The 8000-nt window shown below is 34.8% G+C and overlaps 1 long non-coding RNA gene across 1 annotated transcript; it reads right to left on the bottom strand.

Annotated features, from left to right (window-relative positions):
* Positions 1-157: 157 nt before the first annotated feature.
* LOC140013699 (uncharacterized) lies at positions 158-2151 on the bottom strand. The gene is made up of 2 exons (XR_011820527.1): positions 1619-2151; positions 158-1512 (listed from the first exon to the last, which is right to left on the bottom strand). It is a non-coding gene; the product is annotated as an uncharacterized lncRNA (long non-coding RNA).
* Between the last annotated feature and the right edge of the window lie 5849 nt (positions 2152-8000).

Here is an 8000-nt window from a genome sequence, read left to right as displayed (position 1 = left end):
CCATAAGGGGGTTTCTTGTATTTTACCCTAAAAATTAACTAAAACATATATAAGAAAATTTGAATGAATATTTAAATCAAATAAATAAAGCATATAAAAATATATAAATACATAGGAACACATAGGAGCACATAAGAGCACGTAATTGACATTGAAATAATAAAAATAGGAGTACCTCCCGTTTGAAGTGGTGACTAAATAGAGTCAAATTGTCCTATTTATACTCACAATGAACAAAAGGATCATGGCACCAATTTAATTGAAAAAGAAAATAATAATAATACAAGTACTAAATTCGCACTAATATGTCAGACGTAAAGAAATTTAAGCAAATCTAAAAATTACAAGTTAAGTATATTCAAAAGTAGCATAATTAGCTATTAAAAAAAAGAAACAATCATAATAAAGAGAGTCAAAATTCATCAGGGACTGAATTGCAAAAAATTGAAAAAACTTTTGGGGACAAAAATTATATTTTCTAAAGTTTAGAGGTCAAAATTAAATGAAAGATAAAATTTCAGGGACCAAAGTGCAATTACTATAAGGACCTACATGAAAGAAATTTAAAATGTTTTGGGTCGCAGTAAAACTACTCCAAAGATCAGGGGCTAAAGCACAAATCGTAACCAGATCTTCTTAAGAAAACAGGCCACTGGGCCATTATTTATTTCTTTGGACCGAAAACTACCTAAGCCCAGCCGAAAGTCCAAGCCAAAACACACAGGCCAGCCCGTCTTCTATCACTCAAACCCAACCAAAAATAAAGCATGGGTCTGACCTTCTAGCCCAAATCGAAACACAAAAGAAATAAACCAAAACCCATTTCCAAAACCCAATCAAAACTAACTCTTGGCCCAACCGAAGATAAAACATTAGCCCAAACCATTTTTCTTTCTTTTCTTTTCTTTCTTTTCTTTCTCCTCTTCTTCTTCTTTTCTTTCTTCTTCTTCCACCGACAAGCTGAAGCTTCTCCTTGCTGGCGGCGCCATCACCGGACCGCCGCTGGCGACCTCTCCGGTCACCAAATTTTCTCAAAATACACCTCCTAACTCGATTTTTCGCGTAGGTTCCATTTTCGGAGTTATTTTTTACAAAAAAGGAAAGAAAAGTGGTCAAATGACCAAAAAACAGTCACGGTTTTATTTTTTTTTAACCCCTTAAACCTTCACAAAAAATCTTGAAAATTATACTACAACACTCTTACAACTTCTACAATACAACTATGATTTTTATTTGACAAGAAACAACATAAAAAGGCAAAATTAAAGCAAAAAACAGCCCCTAAATGAAGAAAAATACTTCCATGCCTTTAAAGCTCAAAACTCCAAAATATTTAGATAACCCAACATTTTCAGATCTTTGCTAGCTAATGGTCATCCATTTGAGCAAAACATACACGCCAAATTCACTCCTTTGATTCGTTTTTTCATTTAGACATTTTTTCAAACATTTGGCATGCATTCCCAGCTCCGCTTCTTTTTTCCTTAATTTTATGCAGGCTTGTCCCAAAAACTTCAATAACACCACAATAACAAAATCAGTGAAAGAAAGAGACAAATAAGTAACCAAACATGCATTTAATCTAATTAATTAAAAAAAGAAAAACTGGAAAAAATACCTCAATGAGGGTTATGGTCCCTTGACCAAAATTTGAGGAAGTTCCAAGCTCTAATTGTCCAACCGATAGCTGTCCCCTTTTTTTTGTTCTTGTTTGAAGTTGTGTGTGAGTGTGTTGGGAACCAAAGAAAGGCCCGAGAGTGGGGAGTGGAGAATGCTTCTTTTGTTTATTTCCTCTTTTGAGGGAGAGAGCCGAGATGAATGGAGATTTTCTTTTTTTTTTTTTGTGGCTTCTCTGATGATGGAGAGAGCCGAGAGTCAGAGTGAGGGAGATTGAGTGCCTTTTTTTTCTTCTTGTCTGTTCCGTTTTTTAGCCCCGAGAGAGCCGAGAGAGTGAGTATTGGGAGAGAAGAAGAGGAGTTTGTGTGTTGCATTTGCCAAAAATGATGATTTCTTAGCTAATGAAAAGAAAGGTCCATGACAATTGAGTGTGGAATGGGTTAATAGTTGTTTTGGTAGGGAAAATGATGAAAATGATTTTTGATTTTCTTGATTTTTCTCTTTTGTTTTGTGTTTTTTTTTCTTTTTCCAAAAATAAACCTACAAAAATGAGAAAATCACACATTAATATATATTAAAAATAATAATAATAAAAATAACTTATCAAATAGATAAAATTTCAGGAAAACATTAAAAATTGACAAAAATTTGGTGTCTACAGCTTACCCTTCTTTGTCTAGAGTTTCAAAGAAACTCAAGACAAAGACGTAGACACCAAATTGCTTACCTGTCTCTCCTAGCTGCACCTGAGCTAAAACAACAAGCCAACACTTGGCTATAATTATTGAGCAAAAGGACGCAGTAAAATTGCAGAAAACGTGACCGAACTCATGTAGAGTTGCATACGTATCCCGCCATGGGAATCAGGTCAAACGTAGTTCGAGTACAAATGAACCCCAATAAAACAAGTACATTGACCATCCGTGATCTTTACAAAAATAGAAAAAAATCTGAACTCTCAGAACTTCTAAACATGAAATACAAAATGAATGATAAAACACAATTATTAATCAAACAATCAAGAAAAACGGTCAGTGGGATACGACCCAAACTTGCCGAGATTGGTGGGATAAAAATCCAAATCCAACGAAAATAACAACGGTCAGTGTGATAAAACCAGAGCCTGCCGAGATTGGAGAGATAAAATCCATGCCCAACGAAAATAAAAACGGTCAGTGGGATAAAATCCGAGCCTGCTGAGGTTGGAGGGATAAAACTCATACCCAACGAAAATAAAAACGGTCAGTATGATAAAACCCGAGCCTGCCGGGGTTGGAGGGATAAAACTCATGCCCAACGAAAATAAAAACGATCAGTGGGATAAAACCCGAACCTGCCGGGGTTGGAGGGATAAAACCCATGTCCAACGAAAATAAAAACGGTCAGTGGGATAAAACCCGAGCCTGCCGAAGTTGGAGGAATAAAATTCATGCCCAACGAAAATAAAAACGGTTTGAGGGATAAAACCCACGCCCAACGAAAATAAAAACGATCAGTGGGATAAAACCCGAGCCTGTCGAGATTGGAGAGATAAAACCCTTGCCCAACGAAAATAAAAAAAAAACGGTCAGTGGGATAAAACCCGAGCCTGCCGAGGTTGGAGGAATAAAACTCATGCCCAACGAAAATAAAAACGGTCGGTGGGATAAAATCTGAACTTGGCGAGGTTGGTGAGATAAAACCCAAATCCAACGAAAATAAAAACGGTTAGTGAGATAAAACCCGAGCCTGCCGAGATTGGAGGGATAAAACTCATGCCCAACGAAAATAAAAACGATTGGAGAGATAAAACCCACGCCCAACGAAAATAAAAACGGTCAGTGGGATAAAACCCGAACCTGCCGAGGTTGGTGGAATAAAACCCAAACCCATCGAAAATAAAACGGTCAGTGGGATAAAACCCAAGCCTGCCGAGGTTGGAGGGATAAAACCCATGCCCAACGAAAATAAAGACGGTCAGTGGGATAAAATCCGAGCCTGCCGAGATTGGAGGGATAAAACTCTTGCCCAATGAAAATTAAAAAAAAAAAACGGTCAGTGGGATAAAACCCAAACCTGCCGAGGTTGGAGGGATAAAACCCATGCTCAACGAAAATAAAAACGGTCAGTGGGATAAAACCCGAGCCTGCCGAGGTTGGTGGGATAAAACCCAAACCTAACGAAAATAAAAACTATTAGTGAGATAAAACCCGAGCCTGCCGAAGTTGGAGGGATAAAACTCATGCCCAACGAAAATAAAAATGGTTGGAGGGATACAACCCATGCCCAACGAAAATAAAAATGGTCAGTGGAATAAAACCCGAGCCTGCCGAGAATAAAAAAATGGTTTTGAAATAACTTTTTAAATTGCAATTTTTCAAAATTTGCCCCAGTGTAGGGCATCTTTTTTTTTTTTTTTCAAAAGCAGATTTGAAATACATTTCCAAATTTGGAGCTCACTCTTTTTTGATACTTGCATCAATGTAAATCATGTTTAGCAAATGCCACATTTTCTTGCCTTCGAGAGGCCGAAAGAGTGATCATATAATACCAATATCATGTGATTCCTTGTGCTCCTTTTGGCCCTGAAAACCATGCAAGCATGATCTTTCGATGTCAAAATTGCTCCTCAAGAGTTGTGTTGCAACTTGTTTTGAGTCTTCTCAATTTTCTAGCATCAGTCAGTCATACCTCACTTTGTACCACAAATCAACTTTTCTAATGATCAGATTTGAATGAATGGCCAGTATTTGAAGTGTCGGCATCTTGCTTTTCGTTCATGATTCTCTTGTGCTCCAAAATCTCACCTTGATGACCTTAACCTTTCGGATTTTCACAAAGGTCACACCTTTTATTTTATTTTTGTTTTCATTTTCTATTTTTTCCTTTTGTTTTCCTTCTCTTTTTTTCTTTCTTCTTTTTCTTCTCTTTTTTTTCTTTCTTCTTCTTTTTTTTTTGTTCTTTTTTTTCCTCTCTTTTTTTTTTGAGAAGACATTCTTTCAGGTTTTCACCTAATGAATAAATCTTGTCAACGACCTTTATCAATTCAGAAATGTATTTAAAGAAAGGATGGCATTAGCGCGACAACCCTTCCCATGTAAAAATGGTGAAGGTGTATTAACATCAATTGCCATTTGATTAAGTGATTTTTATTAGAAATATCACTAAAGCGGAGGTCGAGACTTTATGATTTTTATGATGGGGCCATGTGGGGTGTAGAAAAAGTGTTAAGGCTTCAAAGAGATTTCAAAAACCCTAAGACCGCATTCTATCAATATTTGCCCCAGTATGAGGGTATTAAAATCGAAAAAATTGCCCCAGTTTGGCTTTTGACCTTTTTTTCTTTTTTCTATTTTTTCATGACAAATAGGAGATAAAAATTTACCCCAGTATGGGGTTTGCAATCTTTAGGAGGGCTATCAAATGAAGGGTTAAATTATTCTGGAGGTTTAATGGGGAAAACTAGGGGTAAGATGTTCAAAGAGAAAAGAATAAGACTCGCCTTTGATCCGCCATAGATAGTATTTCAAAAAGAAAAATCACATAATCAGATAAAGAATTTATTACACATATCTAATTGATTGACAGAGGAAAGACCTGTCCATCCAGTTCTGTAAGAATGGATGTTCCTCCGGATAGCACTCTTTGAACAATAAATGGCCCTTGTCAAGTTGGAGCAAACTTTTTTTTAACCTCCTCTTGAATCGGAAGAATTTACTTCAAAACCTTATCCCTCACTTCAAATAAGCGAGATTTGTCTTTCTTGTCATAACTAACGAACCATCCTTTGATGATAGCACTGTCCATGACAAACATTCAACCTCTTTTTTATCAATTAGAGATAACAACTCATTGTGCTCCTTAATCCATTTGATTTCTTCTGCCTAAGCCTTTGTCAAAATGTGCAAGGACGGGATCTCGGTTTTGGCATGTATTACCATTTCCATTTCAGCATAAGAGGGCAAGGTATTGCCCCAACTTAGAAATGTAATCTCCAATGAAATGCTCCCAGAGTTCAATTGCAAAATTTGCAAAATCGAAGGAAAAACTCTCTTTTTCTTTTTTCTTTTTTTAATTTTCTTTTCTCTCTTTTTTTCATTTTTTTCATTTTTCCGTTTTTTTCCTCCCTTTTTATTATTCTCTTTTTTTTTTTCATTCCCCCTTTCTTTTCTTTTCTCTTTTATTTTATTCCCCCCTCGTTTTCTCTTTTTTTTTTATTCCCCCTTTTTCTTTTCTCTTTTTTTTTTCAAGTTGGCTGTTGAAGTATGTACTCCTTTTGAGCAAATAGCCGACCCTACACTTTGCAATGTAGCATTATTGCTCCATTTTTATTCGTGATTAATCTCCAAAGTTACAAGTTTTGAATTGCACTTTTCCCTCGATCTCAACCATAAACACCTGCATAAGGGGAATTTTTCAAAACACTTGAATTTTTCAATTTTTTAATTATTTTTTTGGTTTTTTTTTGAGCAATGATGTAACAATTAAGATTCATGCAAAGTATTGACTTATCAAGATTTTAAAAATATATACTTGATCTTGAATATACCCTACAAATGTATTTTACATTTTTTGCCTCAATTTGAACTTATTTGGTGAAATCTCACAGATATTACAAAAAAAAAAAATTGCCCTGATTTGGGCTTATTTTAGTTGCAAAATAATCACATACAATGTGAATAGAAACTACATTTTTCAAATGAAGGATTTAAATATCATATCCAAACTCATGTAGAAGATTCCATGATAAATCCCTCAAAATAAGACCAAATTGAAAAAGATCTCTTCCTTGTTTTAGGATTGGTGTTGAGGGAAAAGGATCACTTTTCTTATGAACTCATCTTTTAGGACCAATCAAATGGATATTATTCAGGATTTTAAGATGGCTCAGGGGAATGGTATGTCAGGATCTGTCTCTTTTTTTTTTTTCCCCAAATTGTATCCAACACATTCAATATCACATTTTGGTGAAAGCAAATAGCTTATCACTCTTATTTTTTTGAGAAAACTCAATCAACATATAAGATGTATAGGCTTATAATATATGGGTAGAAACGATAGCTAAACATATGAAAACAAGTTATGGCCTTATGATCATGAGTGATTGGTAGATTCCTTAGAGACAAGATTTTCACTTCAAATTGTCATGAAAGATAAGTCAGCAATAGACTTTATGAGCTTGTAATGTGGCTTGACAACGATAGTTAAAAGAAATAAAATTTTCAAGGACAACGCACTTAAAATCGCATTCCTTCCCAAAAATTGCCCCAGTTTTGGACTTAAAACTCGGGACTCTATCTTGACTCCCTTTTCTTATCAATCCTCTTCTTTTTTTTTTTTTTAAATCACTAAGGGGAATGCAGCATTGGATGTCTTTGTATTTTTCTTTTCACTTCATCATTTTTTTCATTTTTCTTTGTTTCTCTCTCTCTCTCTCTCTCTCTCTCTCTCTCTCTCTCTCTCTCTCTCTTTTATTTTTACCAATACTAAGATCCCAAATGTCAAATGATAGAATTGAAAACTCCTTATTTTTTAGAGTATAGATGGCCCTTCTTTCTTTTCAATATTGAAGACCAAATATCAATGGTAGAGTCAAATTCCCCCAACTTGTAGCTTTTTCTCCTTTCTTCCCCCCCTTTTTTTTTTCAATCTCCTTCCCCAGTGAGGGTGCGATCATAAGTGCTTTTGAAACGAACCACCAATTTAGGCTCAAATAAGGATGCAAATGATAAAAGTGTTTAGATGGTAGAAACGATGGCCAAAGTATCATTCTTATTTCTCATGACAATCAAAGTAAAGAATAACCCGTTGGAAAAATTCATTTCCTTTTGACATTCGAAAATTTTTCCATGGAGGGTCATGATCATTGAAGCTTTTATTTGAAACGAAATTCTATTTTTTAAAGTCTAAAATGGGAAAACAAATGATAAAATCTGTATGGATAGAGGAACGAAAACCTAAAGTATCATTCCAAATTTTCAAATCAAATAAAAAGTAATGTACATTTTTGCTTTCCGTCAGATATGGATTTAATCTAATTAGATACACTGGACATTTTCACAATAAAAAATTGTCTCACTTTAAAGTTAGTCAACCAATGCGACTGACCTTGGAGGTTCAATAAAAGTGAACAAAAAATGAAAAAGAAAAGTGTTGGGATCGATTTTTTATGACAAACTATCAAATTTGAATGACCCCTTTTATTTCCGACTACCCTCATTGAATAGTTTAGACCACAAATCTAGTGTATGCAAAGAATTTTGGGGATTGGACATACACTCATGAATTTTCAAACAAGAGATCGAAAAATTTCAATTTAGCCTTATTTCTTAAAATCTATCATGAAATCTCCCAATGAGCAAATAAAGAATGAATATATACAAAACAATAATTGTTTAAATAAA

The sequence above is a fragment of the Coffea arabica genome, chromosome 8c (genome assembly GCF_036785885.1).
Source record: "Coffea arabica cultivar ET-39 chromosome 8c, Coffea Arabica ET-39 HiFi, whole genome shotgun sequence".
Lineage (NCBI taxonomy): Eukaryota > Viridiplantae > Streptophyta > Magnoliopsida > Gentianales > Rubiaceae > Coffea > Coffea arabica.
The sequence above is the reverse complement of the archived record's forward strand: the minus strand, read 5'-3'. Positions and strand labels throughout refer to the sequence as shown.